We start from the raw sequence: 24,018 nt of genomic DNA, 5'->3' as shown, positions 1-24,018 counted from the left end.
GTGAAAAGAATCATGCATAGTCCTAAATAACAATGGTTTGGTTTATTAATGTATCAATTTGCCTAATATTGTTGAGACACATGGCAGAATTCATTTCTATTTAATTAATAGGCTAATTGTATAGCCATTGTCATTAACAACATTTTTTAGACAGGATGTAGGCCTAAGTGAATAGCCTAGATACAATCTAATGGAAAAAGCATTATGTACATATTTGATGTGTAGTGAATCCCGGAGATGTGACAGGTATCCTATTATTTTACGAAGGTATATGCATTGATGTTTTAAAAAGAAGGGAACAAGGATAAAATAAATAGTCTTGTCTGAGATAACCGACCATTTCACTGTTTACTGAAAAACATATACGGCATGGCGAACACATGCTGTGGGAGGCATGTTCTGCAAACAGGTGCAATATTCCCGCCTTTCAGTTTCACCTATAGAACACGCGTGTGCGTGCGCGCACGTAATTCTGTAATTCTGCTATTCATAGTCTATTTGGCGCGGAAACTTTGATCTAATATGTTGTGTGCAGCTTTGCAAGGGTAGACGTCTGTAGATGTCAATCAATGGCCATTGCATGGACAAACATAGAAACATAGCCTTTTCCACTAGCCCAGGCCTACCATATGCATCAATTAATATTTATATATTTAAAAAACTTTCGCTTTCATTCAGAGAAGGGCATGATCTGGCTCAGGTAGGCCACCCCACATCTCCAATGGTCTCCATTGATGATGTAAAAAATAACTTTTTTTTATCATGTGTGACTCTGTGGAGCGACCATATATTGCAGGCTATATGAAGTGACTACAGCAGTTTCAGGCTATGATTCAGTGTCGCTAGCCCGTGCTCGATTCACTGCTCGAGGGCTATTACACCGAGTCCACTCCGCTTGACAGTGCAAACAAAGCGGGATCGGAATAGCAAAAATGAGAACCTTTCCCCGGGATTAAACCCCCGTCCTTTTAAAATGTTCCATATCGTCGGTCGTCGTTAGTGGGTGTCAGTCACTTTGGTTACGTGCAGAACACACTGTTCTCCTGTGTCAAACGCGGCGAGGCAATGCCAAGGCAATACGAGGCTGTAACACAAGACTGCTTTCGTTTCTCTACCTCTACATGTGCTAAAAGTCCAACAAAGCATAACTACTTCAAAAACGAAGTAAAATGATGTCCTTTAACTTTTTCTTCCAGGACCTTTTACGCATGGGAGACCTGAAATCAACAACGGACAAATTGTAAGTCATTTTATTTTTATTTAACTTGCCATTGGACATTGATATATACTTTTGCATGTTTGCTATTTAAATAGAATAACATTTATAGGCCTACATGGATTTGAAATACAGTGTTGCAATATGTAGCAATATGTAGATCTTTAGTGCTGAACCAAAGGCTTAGATATGATGGTGGTGGAATAACCTTCTCTCCTCATTTAAAATAATGTAGGCTATTATAATATATTGCATTATGAGAATGGCAATGGCCTCTTGTTGAAGTGATTCATTAGTTGTTGAGGTCTTGCTTAATTCACTGGTGTCCAGGATTCTGTCAGTTAATGTAGCTTATAATTGTTTCCCTCACTAATTTCCTTAGTAAAATAGGCCTATAAGAAAAGAATATGGCAACATTCGAGATCTTCATAATGCTCCTTCTCTGTTAGTTTATGGTGTATAGGATATTCTGTGTAACCAAACACAATATGCTGAGGTTGGCTAACTATGCTCTGTGCAAATGTAATGTTTAAAAAGTGTGAGGTGTGCATTTAGATTATGTACAAGGCTAGTGAAATGATGCATGTATTTAATTTACTTAGTATTTCATTGTATGAAGCATGTGATGAATATATATTGTTAGAAGGACCTTCCACTTCACTTTGACCATTCCTCTGATTGAAGTACACTATACAAGTTTGATATACAGTGTACATGGTGTACCTCAGCGCCAAATTACCATATGGGCACACAGGGCACATGCCAGCGACCCCCAATGTCCAGGGAGCCCCCAACCCCCCCAGAAAAGTATCATAAAAAAATACCTTGGGTTGGCCCCCCCCAAATAGCATATGAACAAGTCATAATAAGCATTTGAACATGTCATAAGCGTTTCGCTTCACATGCGATAACATCTGCAAAGTATGTCTACTCGACCAATAAAATTTGATTTTGATTTGATAAGCAATGGCAAAATGTGTAGAATAGCAGGACATTTTCTTTACAACTGCAACAAGAAAAGCATGAGATGAGCTATAAAACAGCAGATTTGTCTCTCAGCCTCATGGCAAAATGTGTTGAAATATTTTCCTAAAAAACATTATTTAAATGTAGGGGGGTTGAGGGGGCCCATGGAGGTAGGTTCCTCGGGCCCCAAATGTGGTTGTCCGGCCCTGGTGTACCTTTGACAAACTAAAGATGAGAAGGAAACGTGTCGCATTAATATGTTACATATGGCCAAGATTGCATTGGTAGATTGTTTAATAATCTTAAGATATATGGCAAGCTGTCAGTTTCCTGAATCACACAGATGGACCTCTTTCTAAGAAAGCCTTAACACACAACAATAAACTTCCGCTGTGTATGGATTACCTGTTCTCCCCTGACACCTCTGTCCCAGCAGGCCGTGGCCAGGGGGGGAAAGGCAGGGAGGCCGCATTGGGATTTCTGTCCTGATAATATTGCTGGCTGCCAAGACATAATAATTTCAATAGCAATATTAAAACACACACATTGCATTGCAAAGGGAAATATAATCTGTTCTAAACTGTCTATTTTTACATTGTGCACTCACCCCTCTCATAATCCTCCTTTACCTTGGGAAAAGCTCTGGCAGACTCACATTTTCAAATAACATTTGACATGACATTTAATACTGTGGCAAAAGAGGAATGGGTGAGGGGAATCTGTTGCATAAAAAGTTGAACTCTTCATATAATTACAAGGATTATTCTCTCATGAGCATTAAACTCACCTATCAACTGAGGCGGGACACTCCCAGTAAAGACACATGTTGTCAAACAATTTGCAGTCACTGAATTTATTTGAGTTGATGGCTAACTAATGTTAATAACTTGGTGTGAGATATTGATATGTGTATTATTTCTACTTTGGCATTTAACTTTCATAGCCATATAATATTATTTCCAGTAATTTACATTCAACCTCTTCAGTGGAGAGCAGGGACAGACAGGCAGGCTCGCAGAGAGACAGACAGACACAGGTAGGCAGGCAGGCGATGGGCAGACAGGGAAACTTATTTTACATTTGTGTAGTTCAGTCCTTGAGCTGTTCTTGTCTAGTGATGTTCTGTATTATGTCATGTTCTGTGTTTTGTGTGGGCCCCAGGAAGAAAACAGACATACAGAGTGACGACCGAGCAGGTGAATAGTGTCAGGGAACATTGCCAGACAAGCACATAGACCAGACTCAGACTGTTGACTTTAGCTGACTGGTGGGGCACAACCTCTGTGCAGCCCGCTGTCCTTTCCTAAAGTCATCTGTCTCGTGTTGTGTAATGTTCAAGTAAAATACGTGTGGAAAGTCAATGCTCAGCACATACAGTATGACTAGTTACTGTACCGACAGTACTGGACGTTTGGATATGGCGATTAGTGTTACGTTGGCATGGTTTTTACTCTGTGTGTTTTTCTTGCTGGGTATCCTTGTGGTCTTTCCTATGACTTTGAAAATGACTTTACAAAGTAGTAAATGAGTATCTGTGTTTTATGTGTGTGATTCTGCAGCAAGCAAAGAATCTGCAGTATAGGCTTTCCTGTGTGTGTGTGTGTGTGTGTGTGTGTGTGTGTGTGTGTGTGTGTGTGTGTGTGTGTGTGTGTGTGTGTGTGTGTGTGTGTGTGTGTGTGTGTGTGTGTGTGTGTGTGTGTGTTTGTCTCCTCATCGTTTCCTTGTAGGAGCCGGCAGTGAGATGGATGAGCTACAGGACAAAATACAAACCCTCCAACTCAAAAAGGCCTGTGGTGCGGATGGTACTGTATACTAAATGAAATGATAAAATATACCGAAAGCAAATTCAAATAGACTATTCTTAAACTCTTAAACATTATACCCAGCGCTGGCATCTTCCCCAATATTTGGAACCATGGTCTGTTACTCCAATCCACAAAATTGTAGACAAATATGACCCCAATAATTACAGTGGAATCTGCGGCAACAGCAATCTTGTAAAAATCCAGCTGCAGTATCATCGACATTTGGCTTCTTACCAAAATACTGTACGACAGACCACGTATACACCCTGTACACCCTTGTTGAAAAACAAACAAAACAAAAGCAAAGTCTTCTCATGCTTCTTTGATTTAAAGAAAGCTTTTTAGCGAGCAAGCATTTTAGCCAAGTAGCCTAGGACAATAAAAACTAAAAGCGTGTACTCTATGACAGATTCACAGGCCATTTCATCAACATGAAAGAGAGGAGGATGGCATTGGCATTTCTCTACCAGTAGGTTGGGTCAATATGTCTTTTCTACTTGCACGAACGAACACACACACACACACACATACACAGAAATCGGAACCATGGACAGCCACATCATATTTAGATTATGTTGATTGGACTAAATAGTTTTTGGCATCTTTTAGTTATCACTGTATTAGACTAAGCATAAGTGATTTGATGATGTTGAAATTGAAATGGTGCTGGGGTAGAGGAAGCTCCTGTTTTCTTTGTGGTTCTAAATCAATAGTTGTTTAGTACTCCGAAACTGTCGGAAACATTAACTTGCTTGACCATGCTGTAGGTCAAGGTAACTTGTTTGTTACACGCAATATGCTTTGTGGACTTCAGAGGTTGCTCTATGGTTTTGTGATGAAACAAAGGTGTGGTTGAATGTATTCTGACACTGTGTCTTCTTATTGTCTCGGCCTTAGGCCTATGAACTAACAGGTTATAGAGCAAACAATGCAATTATCACAACACATAGGTTGTAAAATAGCTTTTTTTCTGGCTTGGCTTCCCCAGGGATTTTACACATGCAATGCTACTGGGTGTTGTGGAAAAACATATTACATTATAAAATCAATGTATACAAACAACAAGTGTGCAGTTAAAATTGGCATGAAATACACATATTTCTTTCCTCAGGGCCGTGGGGTGAGACTGGGATGTAGCTTGAGCCCCACCCTCTTCAACATATACTGTATATAAATGAATTAGTGATGGCACTAGAAGAGTCTGCAGCACCTGGCCTCACTCTAGTGGACTCGGAAATCCAATGTCTACTGTTTGCAGATAATCTGGTGCTTCTGTCCCCAACCAAGGAGGGCCTACAGAAGCACCTAGATTTTCTAAACAGATTCTGACAGACTTGGGCCCTGACTGTGAATTTCACTGAGACAAAATAATAGTGTTCCAAAAAAAGTCCAGTAGCCAGGACAACAAATACAAATGTTATCAAGACACCATTGCCCTAAAGCACATAAAGAATTATACCTTCCTCGGCCTAAACATCAACACCAAAAGTAACTTCCACAGGACTGTGAATGGTCTAATAGACAAGGCAAGAAGGGCCTTCTATGCCATCCGAAGGAACATAGAAGTCGACATCCCAGTTTGGATCTGGTTAAAACATACTTCGATCAGTTGTAGAACCCATATGGTTGTGAGGTCTGGGGTCTACTCACCAACCAAGAATTCACAAAATGTGACAAAAACTCAATTGAGACTTTGCATGCAGAGTTCTGCGAAAATAAACTTTGTGTACAACGCAAAACCCCAAACAATTCACGTAGAGCAGAATTAGGACGATACCCACTAGTTATCAAAATCCAGAAAAGAGCTGTTCAATTCTACAAATAAAGCATCTAAAAGGAAGCGATGTCCACACATTTAACCAAAAAGCCCTCACCTCCATAGAGATAGAGAAGACTCCCCTCAGCCAGCTGGTTCTACGGCTCTGTTCATAAACACAAACAAACCCCACAGAGCCCCAGGACAGCAACACATTTAGACCCTACCAAATTATGAGAAAGCCAAAACATTTGACACACTGGAAAGAATCAGCCCAGCAAACCAAAATTGTTTCTGTGAAAGTTCCCAGAACATTCGTTAAGTTGCGGTAAATGTTCTCATAACATAAAAACTGTCCAGTTTTGCGGTTGAATATACAATATTTGTATAAAACATTTGCCTGGTATTACAAGAATGTTCCTAGAACACATAAAAAAGGTTCACCGAATGTTTCATTAGATTGTGGGAACCGTCTGGTGAGAACATTGTGGGGACATTACAAAAGATACAGTGCCTTCGGAATGTATTTTTTCCCTCATAAATCTACACAAAATACCCCATAATGTCACAGAAAAAATGCTTTTTAGATTTTTTTGCAAATGTATAGAAAAAAAATGAAATATCCCATTTACATAAGTATTCAGACCCTTTAATCAGTACTTTGTTGACGCACCTTTGGCAGTGCTTACAGCCTTGAGTATGACACTACAATCTTGGCACACCTGTATTTGGGGAGTTTCTCACATTCTTCTCTGCAGATCCTCTCAATCTCTGTCAAGTTAAATGGAGAGTGTTGCTGCACAGATATTTTCCCGTCTCTCCAGAGATGTTCGATCGGGTTCAAGTCCGGGCTCTGACTGGGCCACTCAAGGACATTCAGAGACTTGTCCCGGGGCCACTCCTGCATTGTCTTGGCTGTGTGCTTGGGATCATTGTCCTATTGGAAGGTGAATGTTTGCCCCAGTCTGAGGTCCTGAGCACTCTGGAGCATAGTTTCGTCACGGATCTCTCTGTTGTCCGTTCGTCTTTGCCTCGATCCTGACTAGTCTTGCAATACCTGCCGCAGAAAACACCCCCACAGCATGATGCTGCCACCACCATGCTTCAGCATAGGGATGGTGCCAGGTTTCCTCCAGACGTGACTCTTGGCATTCAGGCCTAAGAGTTCAATCTTGGTTTCATCAGACCAGAGAATCTTGTTTCTCATGGTCTGAGAGTCTTTAGGTGCCTTTTGGCAAACTCTAAGCTGTCATGTGCCTTTTACTGAGGAGTGACTTCCATCTGGCCACTCTACCATAAAGGCCTGATTGGTGGAGAGATGCAGAGATGGTTGTCCTTCTGGAAGGTTCTCTCATCTCTACAGAACAACTTTATAGCTCTGTCAGAGTGACCATCGCGTTCTTGGTCACCTCCCTGACCAAGGCCCTTCTCCCCCGATTGCTCAGTTTGGCTGGGCGGCCAGCTCTAGGAAGAGTCTTGGTGGTTTCAAACTTCTTCCATTTAAGAATGATGGAGGCCACTGTGTTCTTGGGGACCTTCAATGCTGCAGACATTTTTTGGTACCCTTTTCGAGTTCTGTGCCTCGACTTGACTTAATCCTGACTCGAAGCTCTGCGGACAATTCCTTCGACCTCATGGCTTGGTTTTTTTCTGATATTCACTGTCAATTGTGGGTCCTTATTTAGACAGGTGTGTGCCTTTCCAAATAATGTCCAATCAATTGAATTTTCCACAGACTCCAAGTTGAGCTCAATTTCGAGTCTAATAGTAAAGGGTCTGAATACATATGTAAATAAGGCATTTCTGTTTTTTATTAGCAAAGATTTCTCAAAACCTTTTGTTGCTTTGTCATTATGGGGTATTATGTGTAGATTGTTGAGGAATTATTTTTATTTAATCCATTTTAGAATAAGGCTGTAACATAGCAAAATGTGGATTGGAAAAAGTCAAGGGATCTGAATACTTTCCAAAGCCTCTATATGTTCCCAAAACACACAAACTGTCCAGTTATGAGGTTGATTCTATAATATTGTTACAAGAACGATCCCAGAACACATTTTCTCTGTTTTTTAAAAGTTCCTAGAATGTTTCGTTAGGTTGTGGGATCAGTCTGATCAGTCTGGTGGGAACATTCTGGTGACATCACAAAATATATGTTCCCAAAACACACAAACTGTCCACTTGTGCAGATGATTCTACAATGTTTCTTTTAGGGTGGAAAAAACATTCAGCTGATGTTACAAAAAACATTCCCAGAACACATTTAGTCTGTTCTTTAAAGGTTACCAGAATGTTTTATTAGGTTATGGGAACAGTCTGGTGGGAACATTGTGGGGACATGACAAAATAAATGTTCCCAAAACATTAAAACTTTCCAGTTGTGCTGACATTACAAGAGATAGGTTCCCAAAACATATAATATTCTCAGTTGTGATGATGTTCGTAAATGTTTAAGTTAGGTTGCACAGGACATTCTTATAATGTTGTAGCAATGTTGACAGAACACCTGGTCTAAGTTCTTTAAAGGTCCCTAGAACATTTAAGTAAGTTATGGGAGTTGTCTGGGATGTTGTAAGAATATTTCTTGTGATATTCACATATGTTGCACAGAATATTCCAATGTTGCACAATGTTCCACAATTTCCAAATAAGTTTGTTTTTATGACATTCACAGCATATTTGTTTTATGTTTAACATAACATTCCATTGATGTTAACGCAATATACATTTTACCTTGGATGTCCTCAGAACATTATTTGTTTTTGACTTAATATTAACACATCATTCATACCATGCAAATTTGTAGCTCCTTAAAGCTGAAGAACACAGATAGGAATATGTCTCTCTCCAGATTTAATTGCAATTCACATATGAGGACTGTATTGTAGGCCAACTACAAAGTGACATAGACACACAGCCTTTTAACTTAACTCATAGGACATTTGAACAGCATTTAATCATACAGACACTTCAAATGTTTACAATCTGCAAATGTGTGATTTGAACCTGCAATGTTTGGTTCTCAAGCCAGGTTTTATTTCCTCTGCACCACCAGGGAAGCTCACTCACATTTTTTTTCTTCAGTATATAGCCTTGGCAGTATGGTCAATCAGGAACGCCATGCTTTCTTAGACACAACCAACCCAGGGAAATACTGGTAACTGGGTTATTCATTGTCACTTCACCAGTAGAGGCTGGTTGGAGGAGCTATCAGATGACAGGCTCATTGTAATGGCTGGAATGGAATTAATGGAGCAGAGTTAAACATGTGATTTCCATATGTTTGATACTGTTCCATTTATTCCATTCCACCTTTACAATAAGCCCGTCCTGCTACAGCTCCTCCCACCAGCCGCCACTGCACTTTACCCATCTTCTTTATACATTATGCTGCATACTTCTGGGCCCATATTTACAAGGTATCCAACACTATCAGTGCTGATTGGGATCACTTTTCAATGGCAAATCAGGAAAAATATAACAGGCGGGACCATATCAAGTGTCTCAGTTGGAATTATATTGGCTACGTTTTTTTAAAGTTCAACAGTCAATGTTAACACAATGTTTTATTTTTTTTACAGTTAGTTGAAATTGTACATTTCTGACTGGATTTATGGTTAAAGAATAAAACCTATGGGCTTCCCGAGTGGCGCAGCCGTCTAAGGCACTGAGGCGCTTTAGCAAGTCCTGTGGTGAGCTGGGCGCATGCACGCTGACAGGGGCGCCAGTTGTACTGTATTTCCTCTGATACATTGGTGCGGCTGGCTTCCGGGTTAAGCGTGCGTTTTGGCAGGCTTGTTTTTCAGAGGACGCATGGCTCTCGATCTTCGCCTCTCCCGAGTCCATGCGGGAGTTGCAGCGATGGGACAAGACTGTAACTACCAATTGGATATCACGAAAAAGGGGTACAATTTTACTGAGTTACAGTTCATTTAAGGAATTCAGTCAATTCAAATAAATGAATTATGGATTTCACATGACTGGGAATGCAAAAATGGAACTGTTGGTCACATCTCCTTTGCATAGAGTTGATCGGGCTGTTGATTGTGTCCTGGGGAATGTTGTCCCACTCCTCTTCAATGGCTGTGCGAAGTTGATGAATATTAGCGGGAACTGGAACATGCTGTCGTACACGTCGATCCAGAGTATACCAAACATGCTCAATAGGTGACATGCCTGGTTAGTATGCAGACCATGGAATAATTGGGACATTTTCGGCTTCAAGGAATTGTGTACAGATCCTTGCTACATGGGGCCATGCATTATCATGCTGAAACATGAAGTGATGGAGGCGAATGAATGGCACAACAATGGGCCTCAGGATCTCATCATGGTATCTCTGTGCATTCAAATTGCCATCAATAAAATGCAATTGTGTTTGTTGTCTGTAACTTATGCCTGCCCATACCATAATCCCACCGCCACCATGGGGCACTCTGTTCACAATGTTGACATCAGTAAACCACTCGCCCACACGACGCCATACACATGGTCTGCGGTTGTGAGGCCGGTTGGATGTACTGCCAAATTCTCTAAAACGACGTTGGAGGCGGCATATGGTAAAGAAATTAACATTCAATTATTTGGCAACAGCTTTGGTGGACATTCCTGCAGTCAGCATGCCAATTGCCAGCTCTCTCAAAACTTGAGACATCTGTGGCATTGTGTTGTGTGACAAAACTACACATTTTAGAGGGGCCTTTTATTGTCCCCAGCACAAGGTGCACCTGTGTAATGACCGTGCTGTCTAATCAGCTTCTTGATATGCCACAGCTGTCAGGGGGATGGAGAAATGCTCACTAACAGGGATGTAAACAAATTTGTGCACCAAATTAGAGAGAAATACGTTTTTTGTGTTGGAACATTCATAGCATATAAACTGTAAATGCATTAATTTACCCACATTTCAATATTCATATTTTGACACGCAATTTTATCATATTTTATTAATATCTGATATCAGTCCTCATTTAAGTAGGCCTATCTTCCATTATATGTCAATGAAGAAGACAATGTAAATTCATATATGTATATCATTTGTTTGATGATTTTAAAAGTCTATACAAATTCCAATATAACATTTGTTTACTTTAATGGGCAACTCAACCGGCTGCTTGAGATGTTTGCGATGCATTATCTATCAAAGTTTAAGTCACATAAACAAAAATTATTCATTTATAGCCTATACTGAGGCTAAATATCCATATTTTGCAGATTTCTTTCCTGACATTTTTTTCTTGGTATGACAAAACTCATCAAATACAATGTTACAATACATATGCACAGCATATGAATAGAATTGGAACATTTTAATAACTGAAAATATATATATACGTGTCCTAATTGATCATATTAGACTGAAAAATAAACTTTAAGGCCAAAGCTATGCCTTGGTGGCACAGATGATTAATTAGCTGGTTGCCAATCTGAAAATTGCAGGTTCAACCTTTTGAAGAATAAAAAACGGTGAAATTGAGGCTCAGATACACTCCACTAAAATAGAGGATGTCTATATTTCGTCCAGATTTATAAATCCAGTCAGAAATGCAGAATTTAGGTTAACTGTAAAAAAATAAACATTGTGTAAAAATGTAATATTCAATTTTTTTTTAAACGCACGCAATATAATTCCTATTTAAAGACGCTTGACATGGTCCCCCCGTCATATTTTGCATCATCTGAAAAGCAAAAGTGAATCTTGATCAGCACTCATAGTCTTGGATACTCTGTATATATGAGCCCAGTAGTTCAGCATATAAAGAGAATGGGTGAAGTGATGGTGAATAACCCAGTTACCAGTACTTCCCTGGGTTAGTTATGTCTAAGAAGGCTAAAAAGTAAGCATGGAATTCCTGATTGACCACACTGTTAAGACTATATACTGAAAAAAAACACATGTCCAGATAGTCAATGTAAATTGTGTTTATGTGATCAAGTGTCCATGAATTACATAATATGCAATCAAAATGCTGTGTGTCTATATCACCTTGTAATGGCATACAATACACTTGTCAAATCCACCCGGCTTGATTCTGTCTTTGGTAGCAACATTTGAAATTGTGTTTTTTACATTGGATAAAAGTAGAGACTCATAGCTAGAAAACGGTATATCATACACTACAGTTGAGAAACAATCGGAAAGTAATTCAAATCAAATCAAAGTTTATTTTTCACGTGTGCTGAATACAACAGGTGTAGACCTTACAGTGAAATGCTTACTTACAGGCTCTAACCAATAGTGCAAAAAAGGTATTAGGTGAACAATAGGTAAGTAAAGAAATAAAACACCAGTAAAAAGACAGGCTATATACAGTAGCGAGGCTACATACAGACATTGGTTAGTCAGGCTGATTGAGGTAGTATGTACATGTAGATATGGTTAAAGTGACTATGCATATATGATGAACAGAGAGTAGCAGTAGCGTAAAAGAGGGGTTGGGGGGGATTCGGGGGGGGGGGGGGGGGGACAATGCAAATAGTCCGGGTAGCCATTTGATTACCTGTTCAGGAGTCTTATGGCTTGGGGGTAAAAACTGTTGAGAAGCCTATTTTGTCCTAGACTTGGCACTCTGCTTGCCATGCGGTAGTAGAGAGAACAGTCTATGACAGGGGTGGCTGGAGGCTTTGACAATTTTTAGGGCCTTCTGCTTTGAAAATTGACAAACTTGTAACCTCACTTCATAAACTCAGAGAGTTGTCAGATTGTCCATTCATAAATCCAGAGCGTTTCGCTCTCGGCGCGTTTAGAGCGCACACTGGACACTTGCTGAGGAGTAGGGTTGATCTGAGCGTTCTGACCTAATAACAGCAGTAAAGCACCCAAGCTAACTGGCTAATGTTGGCTAGCTTGGTAGCTACTTCCAGACACAAATGAGAGAACAGCTCACTCTGACCATGTTACTTGCCCTAGCGAGCTGGGTAGGCTGTTTTTATGTTATCCAGAGTGTTGGTGACTGCAATTGTGCTGCTGGCAACAATTTAATTACGCCTTTTTGCCAAAGTTTACTGACACAGAGGTCGGGTGTTAAGTGTTTGTAAATTTGTAAGTTATTCTGCGTACTGACACACTCAAGATGAGAGTGCTCTGAAATCAGAGTAGATTTACCAGCTACGTCTATTGACAGTTGTCGCAGTGACATCATAAACATTCTATTGAAGTGGTTACTTGCATAGTGGAGTCTATTGTTTAGACATGTAGCTAGCTAGCTAGCTTAACAATGAACCATAATCCCAACTCATAATGTTACTACCCTGCATGAATCTACAGGTAGCTAACCAACCAGGTTCAATGTTGGCTAGCTAACATTAAACTATAACTAGTAATGCAAATGGCTCTGAGATACGAATAATATCACTACACAGATCATACACGTAACGTTAGCTAGCGAGCCAGCAAACTAACGTTAGCTAGCTAGCTAACAGTACACTTTAACTTGAAATGAAAACGACTTTCTGACAAAATTAGAAACATGTAATATCAAATTTAGCTAGCTAGAATATCTTACCCATGTACATGGATGGATGCTTCTCCCTTTCTGTCACGGATGCCATGGTTGCCCTTAGTTTGAAGATGGAATCCAGAGACAGGCGTTTTATACAACAGCCTTCTGTGTGTTCTCTTTTCGACTCCGTCTGCATATTATCAATCAAACGCCAGCATTTTCTCAATCTCCTTAGATTGAATCTCCTACAAATGTGACCCGTTTCAGGAAACTAGGCGTATGTCGCGGGTCACTACTTCACACGAGAGCCATTTGAACGTAATCTTTTTTTAAATTTTTTTAAGATTATGCGTTTTTTGCAGAAATGCCTTCTGGAACATGTGAACTTTCATGTGCCTTAATAACAAACTTGCAAGCCATCTGTTAATATGAATAAAATTGTCAAATTACGAGCCTAGTTGATTTAGCCACAGAAAAGTCAGCAACCTTCCCACTAGCCATGATTGGCTTAGATAATGAATGGGCTGGACATGCTGAGAGATGAGTTCGGATTGGTCTGCTGTATAGCACGCTTCTGTCTATTTGAGCTGGTCAGTATGTGTAGGTAATCCTGTCTAATGTAGCTTATTAAAAATATATTGCTTAGTAGAACTGCATAAGTGTTGCTCTCCACTTTCTGGAGGACCGAGTTTTGAAATCAGTAGAATTAGAGTATGTTAGCTAAGGAGATGGTGAAAACACTTTTTAAAATTATTATTTAACCTTTATTTAACTTGGCACGTCAGTATTGAACAAATAGTTTTTTTCAATGACGGCCTACCCCAGCCAAAGACATCGCTGGGCCAATTGTGCACCGCCTTATGATACAGCCTGGATTTGAACCAGGGACTGTAGTGACACCTCCTGTTCTGAGATGCAGAGCCTTAGACCACTGCACCAGTCGGCAGCTGTCTCTTGATTACATCTTCAAACAAAGGGCAACCATGGCATCCGTGACAGGGAGAAGCGTCCAACCATGATGTATACAGGTAAGATAGTCTAGCTAGTCTAGCTAAATGTTCTGGGAATGTTCTTGAAACATCAGGTGAATGTTTTGTGCACTCTAAGAGAAACATTGTATAATCGTCCGCACAACTGGGCAGTTTTTTGTGTTTTGGGGACATATCTTTTGTGATGTCCCCACAATGTTCCAACCAGACAGTTCCCGCAACCTAATGAAATATTCTGTCAACCTTTAAAGAACAGCCAAAATCTGTTCTGGGAATGTTCTTGCAACATCAGGTGAATGCTTTATACAAACATTGTATATTCATCAGCATGACTGGACAGTTTTTGTGTTATGAGAGCATTTGCATTTCTGTGAAAGTTTTGAGAACTTTCACAGAAGTCATTTTGGTTTGCTGGGAAAGCATTACTGGTACATTTCGTTATTGCATTACCTGGAATCCTAATGAGAACCTTTGGGGAATGTTCTGTGGTGGTTGTTACAGATATTGCGCACAACATTTTAGTGAATGTTAGGAGAACGTTTCAATGATATTTCATTCAAAACACGTTTTAAATGTTTTTGGGATGTTATCCTAACAAGAACTGAATTGGAATCTTAGCTAATGTTCCTGAGAATGTTCCTGGTTTGCTGGGAACCAAAAGAATAGAACATAAAAACAAACTGGAATGCTATTTGGCCCTAAATAGAGAGTACACAGTGGCAGAATACCTGACCACTGTGACTGACTCAAAATTAGGAAAATCCTTGACTATGTACAGACTCAGTGAGAATAGCCTTGCTATTGAGAGAGGCCGCCATAGGCAGAGCTGGCTCTCAAGAGAAGACAGGCTATGTGCACATTGCCCACAAAATGAGGTGGAAACTGAGCTGCATTTCCTAACCTCCTGCCAAATGTATGACCACGTTAGAGACACATACAGTATTTCCCACAGATCACACTGACCCACAAAGATGTTGAAAAAAAATCAACAATTTATAAACTCTGGTATCTTTTAGGCGAAATATTGCAATGTGCAATCACAGCAGCAACATTTGTGGCCAGTTGCCATGAGAAAATGGCAAACATTTGAGCACAAACAACATTGTAAATACTACCAATATGTATCTGTTTATATATCTTCCCCTACTATTCGTACTACAACTATTTGCACATTGCTAAAACACTGTACATAGCTGATAATATACATATCTTTATCTTTTCGAAACCTTTGTGAGTGCAGTGCAATGATTACTGTTAATTTATAATTGTTTTTATGTTGTTTTTGTTTCTTCTCACTTTTGTTTCATGTTTATTTCACTTGCTTGGCAATGTAAACAAATGTTTCCCATGGCAATAAAGCCACGTTGAATTGAATTGAAATATAGAGTGAGGGGGAGAGAGAGCACACTAAGTTCATCTGAGGACAGGGAAATGCGTTTCTTTCCAGTGTGAATCATTTTGGAAAAATGAGCCTCTGGACTGAATTGCCCCAGTTTGTCCATTCTGCTTTATTGTCTATTTTGGCTGAACTCACAGTTATTTGTTTTACTGCCCAAGAAAACTTCAGGTCCTTTAAAGATACAGCAGGCAAAGCCAGTTTCTGAGTCAACCACGCCCTGTAAACAAATAAAATACATCTCAGTAGAATGCTGCCATAGCTTCCTGTTTAGCTCTGAATTCCAAGGTAAACTATGCTAGTTCTCTGAGTCTGCATCCATCCAGAGCACAGGGAGAATTCCTGTTAGAGTTTGAGAGGCAGTTTAAAGAATACCCTTTTTTTAAAGGATTTAGATGTTGGTCAAATGGACTTTGCATGTTTAATACGTGGTGCAGGTTTTGGTTCCGATTTTTGATTTTTGATAAGTGAATTTCCACAATTAAAGACGTTGCCTTTGAATTCAGAAAGAACCTTGAGGCCATCGGTTGCTCATGTACTTATCAGTCAAGCAGTTAGGAAAACAAATGTCTGCAGTGCAGTGGGAAAAAAAGAAAGTGTGAGAAAGGAACATGGAGCGGGGCGTGGGGGGTAGAGAGACAGGGAGAGGGAGAGACAGGGAGGTAGAGAAAATCAGGGAGTGGTATGGGAGGGAGCACTGGTGGAAAAAGTACCCAATTGTCATACTTGAGTAAAATAAAAGATTCCTTAATCGAAAATGACTAGTAAAAGTGAAAGTCACCCAGTAAAATACTGCTTGAGTAAAAGTCTAAAAGTATTTGGTTTTAAATATTCTTAAGTATCAAAACAAAATGTAATTTCTAAAATATATACTTAAGTATCAAAAGTTAAATGTAAAATATAAATCATTTAAAATTCCTTATATTAAGCAAACCAGACAGCACCAATTAATTTGTATTTTATTTTTTATTTACAGATAGCCAGGGGCATACTCCAATATGTAATTTACAAACAAAGCATTTGTGTTTAGTGAGTCCGCCAGATCAGAGGCAGTAGGGATGACCAGGGATGTTCTCTTGATAAGTCTGTGAATTGGACCCTTTTCTTGTACTGCTAAGCATTCAAAATGTACTGAGCACCTTTGGGTGTCAGGGAAAATGTATGGAGTAAAAATACATTATTTTCTTTAGGAATGTAGTGATGTAAAAGTTGGCAAACATATCAATAGTAAAGTATAGGTACCCCCAAAAACTACTTAAGTAGTATTTCAAAGTATTTTTACTTAGTTACTTTACACCACAGGGAGGGGGAGACAGGGAGGTAGAGAGACAGGGAGCAATATTGGAGAGAGGAAGTAGAGAGACAGGGAGCGGAATGGGGGGGTGAGAGACAGGGAGAAGGAGGGACAGGGAGGGGAGAGAGAGGGGTAGAGGGACAGGGAGGTAGAGAGACAGGGAGCGATATGGGAGAGAGGAAGGTAGAGAGAACGGGAGAGGGAAAGACAGAGGTAGAGAGACAGGGAGCAGTATGGGAGGGGTGGGTAGAGAGAGGGAGAAGGAGGGACAGGGAGGGAGAGTTTAATTTTGCAGTCAGCCCCTTCTCCCACCACACAAACAAGGCTGCTGTCTCCCTCTCTGAGAGAGGAGAAGAGACAGAGGGAAGAGGGAGGGGAGGAGAGAGAGGGAGAGGGAGAGGGAGAGGGGAGAGAGGGAATGGCCTGTGTTGGGGTTTGGATGAGTCAGTGGTGGGCCCAGTCAGCAACAGCTGGGTCTCTAGTGTCGCTTTATCTCCCAGCCAATCCCAATGCTCTGCCTTCCAGCCTTCCAGCCTCCCAGCTTCCAGCCTCCCAACCTCCAAGCTTCCAGTCTCCCAGCTCCTAGCCTCCCAGCTCATAGCCTCTCAGCTTCCAGCCTCCCAGCCTCCAGCCTTCCAGCCTCCAGCTTTCCAGCCTCCGAGCTTCGAGCCTCCTAGCTTCCAGCCTGTCAGCCTTTCAGCCTCCTAGCCTCCAAGGCTCCCAGCTTCCAGCCCAGTCTGAGTTATGACAGCTCAGGGATGGCAAGCAGCCTAATTACAATGGCTGATTGCCTCTCTACTTGCCTCTCTATTTCTTACAAGGCGATTGTCATGTGCGTGAGCAGGTCTGGAGACCCGGAGGAATAGGAAGAGGGAGGATTTTCATTGGCTCGCCTCTCTTCCTCTCTTGGTTCAGGGCAAAGAGAAGTTTTTTTTATGACATTTGGCTGGAAGCCAGCGAGACAGGTGATTTTGTTGCACAATGGTAGATTATAGCTGTTCAGTCTTTGGCGCCATTACATTTGTGAGTTGTATCAAAGTAATGTCATGCAGGGGAGAGACTGGATTATGATTTTTTTTGCACAGTATAATTTCTGAAGTAATTGATCTTGAAACCATCTTATTTTACTGTCCTGGAAAGTTGGTGACTTCTAACCGCAAGAGATAAAGAAATATCCATAGGAAGCCTTTTAGAGGGTTTAGAAATCAGGGCAGAATTATTATTATTGAGCATATTTATTTCCAAAAGGACAGAAGTAAGGCCTTGAATTGGCCGTTTGTATGTAAGTCTGTCAGAGAGAGCACTGTGAAGTGTGATGTGTGTGTTAAGTGGGAGCTGCTTTGGGTTGGTCTGGACGGCTTTGTCTACTGCTTTGGCTTTTGTTCCTATAGTAATGAATTGTGGAGGCCTTGGCTTGAGTCGGCCTGTCTCACAGCAACTAAAGACAGAGTGCTGGCAAGGCAAAGGGAGAGAAGGGCAGAGAGGATCATGGGTGTATGTTTGTCTCTCTGGGGGCAGACAGACAAACAGACAGACAGACCACGCCGTGTCAGTCTAGCACAGTGAAGAATACTTTGTTCTGCATGCAAAGAGGATATAAACTTATTTGCTTTGTATCATATTATCTATTACCTCCAGATAACACAAAGATTGACCACGAAGATCACAATTGTTTTATTCACTATAATGAGGGATCCTGTTTTCTGCTAACAATCTCTGCAATACCGCGGTCAGCCTTGAACTTCCGTGGCTTCAGTGAGAGAGGGGCAGTTGTTCTCCCCTGAGCTAACCTGATTAAGCAGAGGTTGACGTTACTAAATCCTTTTGAACATCAAGTTCTGTTGTTGATTAATGAAAAGCCTGTTCCCCTGTATATTCATATGCAGACCGCTGCAGCCTAGCCATGTTGACCCTGTGACCCAGACACTACCTGTCTGCTGACATGGTTACAAGGATGGAGCAGGTTCAGGGGCCTGACTCCAGGGATCACTTTGCCTGCGTTAACAATCAGCATTGCACCCTCACGGCAGTAAAACAACCACCCTGCTGCCTCACGGGCCAGGAGAGACCGATCTAATCTCGAAGAGCTCTGCGAACAGTGAGCACTGGGTGTCTGACACCATTTGAAAGCGCTTCTTTGGTTTGCAATGGCCTAACGAACTGGCTCACAGTATGAAGCATTGGGCTTTGTTGTGAAGGGAAAATATCTTGTCACTTTTTCTGATGTTGTATTTCATCCGATGGATTGTTAGCACTGACTTTGTTGTTCAAAGGGCTTTGTGCTGTGACTTAGATACCATATTTAATGATATGTATTTTGTCCCCAGTGTTACATAGAGTGACCAGGATGAAGAGAGAACTGATTCAATAGACTAGAAGAAATGCAGGTGAGCGAATTATGCAAATTAGATCATTCTCGGTCTTCCTCATCCTGCTTTCATAAACAAACAATGGTTTCACCTGTTGAAAGATGTGAATTTACCCCCATTCTGTAGGAAGAACAGGGCATGCCGGCAATGTATCATTGTTTAATTAAATGTGTGTGTTAGCCTGAAACCATCAGATGGCACTAGAACCAGTTCTCTCTCCCTCTGAATGATTCACTGAGTTGGCCAAACCAGAGACCATAGCTTGGCTCTGCCTCATATCCACATATCAAACCTCGCAGTGTCACATTAGCCTATTTTTTGTAACAGGGACAGAAACTATTGCCACCCCAGGTCAAATAGAGCTTTATTTGGCACTTATGCATTGACCTGGACTGCCTGATGTTTCTTGTTGTATGGACTGGAGCAAGGTTGCCATGCCTTGTGGATATTCTTGTTACAAATTCTATGACTACTGATTGTCGTTAACATTTCTTTTACTTTGGTGACTGTACACTACTGTTTCTTCTTGCTTCATTTTCAAAGTCTGGCAAATTGGCTAGAATGCTCTGCAGTTTGAATACTCTAGGACAGATTATGGTGATCTAGTCAATTTGAAGAGGCCTCTCTCTCGCTCTCTTATTCTCTCCAGTGACTTGCACTGTTGCAGGTGTCCACCAGATGCTGCATGCAGATAGAGAGGCAAGCGAAGCCGGCAGAGAGGCAAGCAGACTGCACTGTCTCAGGTCTTGCCAGGAAATGCATTGGATGGAGATGTAACATCCACTTCTAATCAAGATCCTGTGGGCAGGATTGGAACAGCAAGTGGCTCTCCAGGGACAGTACAGACTGTAGGATCAAAAATGATTTATTTCTTTGTGCGTCATGCAAACCAATCAATTCTTGCCTCACAATTAAACATAATTAACATGAAGTGGCATGACTTGCTATGCTTTTTTTTTTTTACATGTTGGAAGTTACTGGTGTAGCCCTTCACACGTGTCTTTATACAGGTGGAAAATGGCAGATTTGGGCACTGATAAATGCCTAAATCGGAACATAATGGCTGTACAGTAACATGCTATACATGACGTCAAAGCTATTTCTCTGCGCTTCACAGTGCTGTATGGGTTTTGACTGACAAATCAAATACATTTTTATTTGTCACATGCGCCGAATACAACAGGTGTAGTAGACCTTACAGTGAAATGCTTACTTACAAGCCCTTAACCAACAATGCAGTTAAAAAAATACCCCACAAAATAAGAATAAGTAATAAAAGTAACAAATAATTTAAGAGCAGCAGTAAATAACAATAGCGAGGCTATATGCAGGGGGTACCGGAACAGAGTCAATGTGCGGGGGCACCAGTTAGTCGAGGAAATTGAGGTAATATGTACATGTAGGTAGAGTTATTAAAGTGACTATGCATAGATAATAACAGAGAGTAGCAGCAGCGTAAAAGAGAGGGGGGGGGGGGTCAATGCAAATAGTCTGGGTAGCCATTTGATTAGATGTTCAGGAGTCTTATGGCTTGGGGGTAGAAGCTGTTTAGAAGCCTCTTGTACCTAGACTTGGTGCTCCGGTACCGCTTGCCATGCGGTACCGAAAGGGTCTGTCACAGTAGAGCAACTTAAAGGCCAGTGCACTCAAAAATGACATTTCCCTATGTTTTATAGATATTTCCACACTATGAGGTTGGAATAATTCTGTAAAATTGTGAAAATTATGATAATGCCGTTTTAGTGTAAGAGCTGTTTAAAAAGATCACCTGAAATTTCAGCCTGTTTTGGTGGGATGGAGTTTTGGCCTGCCTGGCGATATCAACAGGCAGTATTAGTTAAGAGTTTCAAGCCACTCTGCCAATAACAGCAATTTGTTTAGGCTACATAACCCTCTCATTAGGCTCGTCCAATTAGGCCTTCACTCAGACCACTGCCAGACAGTCCTAGCAAAATTCCTGCTTGAGAAATTGCTCTTTGCACAGAAGCAATTTTTTATTTAAATTTTTTTAAATTAAATTTGGGGAAAAATAACAGTGAAGTACTTAATTGTTAACCAGAAATGATTTGATATTCAGATAAAAACGGCTGCATTGGGCCTTTAACAGTGAAGACAGGGACAAAGCCAGGCCTGCGCAATGCATGCTGGGAAGTTTGGCTGCCAGAGAAAGTGCCTAAGTTCCAGCCAGCGTGGCTGAAACCCTTGCTAAGGCTGAAAATGAAGTTTGAGAGTGGAAATGAGAGGAGCAACAAAAGAGAGAGAGCGAGAGAGCGAGAAAGAGAGAGAGAGCTAAAGTGCTCATGGCTGTAGGCTCAGTGTGCTCTTAAAGAGATATTACCAAAACATTCCTGAAGCATTGAGAAAGAAGGGGACAGTACAGTATAGCACAACTTAGCAGTATAGACAGCGTTTAGAATCTTGGTTTACTGCTTTTGTTGGGGAATATTTTTGACAGGGACATTTTCACTATTCAAGATTAAATAAGAATGTACAATGTACAATGTAACACATTGTTTCATAGGACTGACTACTTTTATACCTGAAGATGCACGAGGTGAAAGATTTGCACAAATAATTTACCATGTTATGTGCAATGTTAAGCATTAATGTGACAAGCTAAGGGGAAGGTTTTAGCACAGTTCATTTTGAATTAGTTTCCAAATCTAATGCTTGTATAAAATAAACAAACAGTCAACTATGTAACAACCTTTTATTCAATAGTCATATACAAGTTATTCAAATGTTCACAATAAAGTTTAAACATGTAATAATAATGTAATTCCATTTAATAATGTTTCCTATCAACAAAAAGATCCCCAAACTTTCTCTCCCACCTTCAAGATAAAAGTGGAAGTTGAACTTGAATTTGGAAGTTGAACTTCCATCACAGGTTGTGATAAAAAACAAGTCATTGAAACCATGAACAACAGATCAACTTTTTCCACATAGAATACACTGTACTGTATTATATTTTATTATCCGTATTGTATTATAATTAAAACATACTATATAGTTTTGTCTCCATTCTAAAGGGCCTTAATTTGTCTGTCAGAATAGTGTGGCCGATCCATTAGAAGGCCGTCTGTGAGTGAGTGTGGAAACGTGGACGTTGAGATGTGTGTGTAATGATGGGAGCAGCAGAGAGAGGAGGCTGAATAGAGAGACTGGCACCTCTGTGGCAGTCAGGCAAGGCAGCCTGGTAAGACTCTCGCTCTTAGTCTCCAGACTCTTTAGCCCCCCGTTTGGCTCTCACACATTGTGCCATTCAGCCCCAGACCGTATATTCACCCTGTTCTGAGACTGGGCAGCCTGCTATTGTGCCAGTGAGCTAATTTGAATAGCCTTCAGTATTTTGTGTGAGTAAGTCAGCGCTATTTGCATTTGTTCCAGTCACAAAGGTTTACAGGTCAATTGAGGCAGGCTGGAAAAATCGTACATGCCAAGGAGAGTGTTTTTCTTCTTCTTCTCTCTTTCTGTCTCTCTCTCCAACTCTCTTTTTCTCTCTCATTCTTTTTTCCTCTTCCTCATCTCCTATGGTTGTCAGGCACCTCATTATGCAAACTTCACCCCCTCCCTCCCTCCCTCCCTCAGACACAAACACAAACACACTCTCCCTCTCTCTGTTGATTATATGGTGCTAAGGGTCTGAAATACCTTTGTTGGCATCCAGAGTGCCAGCTGGGGATCAGATAGTGGAGAGAGGGGTGTGTGGTGTGCCAGCCTTTCATTCCTGCCCTGTTGACTGAACGAATGACAGACAGACAGGCAGGACAGACAGACCAGCTGGACAGACAGGACAGACAGACAGGCCGGATGGACAAACAGACAGGCAGGCAGACAGACAGCAGATGGACAGACAGAAAGGACTTACAGAAAGACAGACAGACAAAGAGACATGGTTGGTAAGGGATGCTGGTGCCAGGCCAGCAAACCAGGACAGCACTCAGACAAAACACACCTCATTACTTTAACCTACCTCTTTGGGCTCCTCATTATGGTTTTGTGTGTGTGTGTGTGTGTGTGTGTGTGTGTGTGTGTGTGTGTGTGTGTGTGTGTGTGTGTGTGTGTGTGTGTGTGTGTGTGTGTGTGTGTGTGTGTGTGTGTGTGTGTGTGTGTGTGTGTGTGTGTGTGTGTGTGTGTGTGTGTGTGTGTGTGTGTGTGTGTGTGTGTGTGTTGGTCAGTGGTTGGATGATGCTGAGAGGGTGGGCACAGCACAGGGAGGATGTGATGTCTGTGTGACAGTGGGAGCTGCCCCATCTCTTGGGAGGATAATGAGCACTTTTCTTAGAACAAAACACTCTTTACAGACTGACATGGGACCAGAATCTTCTATGTGGTAACATTCTGAAGCTCGACAGTAACTCAGTTAAAATAGAATATGTAACAGGACTGGAGGACCATTCACATGTCATACCTCCATTACCCAAAATCAAATCAAATGTTATTTTTCACATGCTTCGTAAACAACAGGTGTAGACGAACACTGAAATGCGTACTTACGGGTCCGTTTCCAATGATGCAGAGTTAAAGATGAAAAAGTAATACATTAAAAATAGAAATAGTGACACAAGGAATAAATAAACAGTGAATAACGAATAACAGTTATGAGTAAATATAAAATGGCAGTAATGATCAATTAGCTGATATAGCAACTATTTAATCTGAAACAGGGGAATCACTATCAGAACCCAAATTACTCAATCAAAGATTCTCACACTTCTATGAAGAACTGTAAACCTCTGATTGTAGATCTACACCAAGCCAGACTACTGTAAGACCTTTCTA

The 24,018-nt window shown here is 40.9% G+C and overlaps 1 long non-coding RNA gene across 3 annotated transcripts; it reads left to right on the top strand.

Annotated features, from left to right (window-relative positions):
- The first annotated feature begins 820 nt into the window (after positions 1-820).
- On the top strand, positions 821-22,245 carry LOC129855216 (uncharacterized). 3 transcript variants are annotated; one of them, XR_008759447.1, is made up of 3 exons: positions 821-1,240; positions 19,192-19,251; positions 19,883-22,245. It is a non-coding gene; the product is annotated as an uncharacterized LOC129855216 (long non-coding RNA). The 3 variants fall into 3 exon arrangements; XR_008759448.1 differs by lacking the exon at positions 821-1,240 and adding an exon at positions 17,193-17,829; XR_008759446.1 differs by lacking the exon at positions 821-1,240 and having other exon boundaries at positions 17,192-19,251.
- The last annotated feature ends 1,773 nt before the right edge of the window (positions 22,246-24,018 follow it).

This window comes from Salvelinus fontinalis, chromosome 5 (genome assembly GCF_029448725.1).
Source record: "Salvelinus fontinalis isolate EN_2023a chromosome 5, ASM2944872v1, whole genome shotgun sequence".
Lineage (NCBI taxonomy): Eukaryota > Metazoa > Chordata > Actinopteri > Salmoniformes > Salmonidae > Salvelinus > Salvelinus fontinalis.
Note: the sequence above shows the minus strand (reverse complement) of the source record. Positions and strands in the feature narration are given on the sequence as shown.